This window comes from Elephantulus edwardii, unplaced genomic scaffold (assembly GCF_000299155.1).
Source record: "Elephantulus edwardii isolate Elephantulus edwardi_28Jun2011 unplaced genomic scaffold, EleEdw1.0 scaffold00159, whole genome shotgun sequence".
NCBI lineage: Eukaryota > Metazoa > Chordata > Mammalia > Macroscelidea > Macroscelididae > Elephantulus > Elephantulus edwardii.
In genome coordinates, this window is record NW_006399909.1 from 1,715,838 (window position 1) to 1,717,780 (window position 1,943).

Here is a 1,943-nt window from a genome sequence, read left to right on the forward strand (position 1 = left end):
TGCCTCTATAACCCTAAGAGTAGAGATTTATCTATCCATTACTGACTCACAGACTCATAGTTATTGTACCAACAATGGTGTTTATTTAGGAAATGAGCAAGAGAGACAAAGAGTATTTTACAATACAAAACTGTTGTTCCAAAGCACAACTCCTGAATAAGTCCAGGATCATGTTTTAGTTCCACAATCAAATACAAATTATACAGCAAGTCATCTTCTCCTTCAAACATCTGGCAAGAATGGCCAATCATTTAACTGTGGCAAGCACAAATGAACCTCAAGGTAAAAAGTTGCCACCATGTCTAAAACAATGTCACAGTTTCTCAACTCAGCATCTTGTTTTTGTCAGGCTCTTGCCATGATAGGCCTTGATATAGCCTCAAGTCTTGTTCTCACAAGTCTTGCTGTTCTATGTGGAAAGCACTCTTTCTCTTAACCTAGATCCACAATTGTTGGTGATTTTCAAGACCATAATGATTTGCATGATAATGTGTATGCAATTATGGTAGCTGGAGACCAAAGTGCACCAATTATAATGGCTAAAAAGGAAAAGTCAACTTTTAGGCCAACACCACAACTGTATTATGATAAATTAAAAAAACCTAGAGGAAATGGACAAAATTATGGAACCTCATGCCCTGCCGAGTTTAACACGGACAGATGTATAACCGTTGAAAAGATTCATCAAAAGAGAATAAATTGAGCAAGTCATAAAAAAATATTTCCTCCCTCCCCCAAAAAAAATTCCTGGCCCAGATGCCACTAGAAACACTATGAACTTTGATAAATGATGGTAGTACAATAACCTTCACAATAGATAATCACAAGATTAAATAATTGAGAGTAAATCTAAAAAAAAAAAAGCACAAAGGATCTATTCAAAGAAAATGACAAAATATTACTACAAGGAAAAGAAAAAAAGAGAGAGACCTGGAGAAGTGGAAGAATATACCTTGCTCATGGATAGGAAGACTCAATATTGGAAGATGACAATACTACCAAAGGGAATTTAGACATTCAATGAATGAAGTCCCAATACAAATACCAATTCCATTCTACAACAAGATGGAAAGGGCAATCTCCACTTTTATTTGGAATGGAAAGAAGCACCAAATAAGCAAAGTACTCTTTAAAAATAGAAGAAAGATAGGAGGTATCTCACTCCCTGATTTTTGACCTGTGCTGGTCAGTGGTCAGGACAACGTGGTACTGGTACAATGACAGACACATAGATCAATGAAAAATGATTGAAAACCCAGAAATCAGCCCATTTGCATATGGTCAACTGATTTTTGAGAAGGAAATGAAATCAGTTAAGTGGGGAAATGACAGCCTTTTAAACAAATGGTGTTGGCAAAATTGGAAAATGATCTGCAGAAAACTCAACCAAGATCCACACTTCACTCCATACACAAAAACTAACTCAAAGTGGATCAAGGACCTAGGACTAAAACCAAGGACTATGAACTTCATTAGAGAAAAGTTTGGAAGAACTCTAGAAGTCCTAATCCACAACATAAACAGTCTCCCAAGCATCGTGATAAACCTACAACCAGGAGAGGGTAAAATAGATCAATAAGATTTTCTGAGATGAAAATCCCTATGCACATCATCTAAAACCTTCTCTAACAACGCAAAAAGGGAAGCCACAGACTGGGAAAAAATTTTTGGTAATGACATGTCAGATAAGGAACTTAGAATTTATAAAATATTTGAGCACCGCAACAAGATAAAGGTAAAAAACCCAATTGAAAAATGGGCACAGGATATAAACAGACACTTCATAAAAGAACACATTCAGATGATGAACAAACACATGAAGAAATATCCAAAATCCCTAGCTCTAAGACAGATGAAAATCAAAACAACTCTGAGAAATCATGTCACCCCAGTAAGAATAGCAACATTTAATAGAACAGCAAACAACAAATGCTGGCGAGGTT

The 1,943-nt window shown here is 36.0% G+C and overlaps 1 pseudogene; it reads left to right on the forward strand.

Moving 5' to 3' along the window:
• The first annotated feature begins 239 nt into the window (after positions 1–239).
• The window catches only part of LOC102862332, a 137,019-nt pseudogene continuing 135,315 nt past the window's right edge, over positions 240–1,943 (forward strand).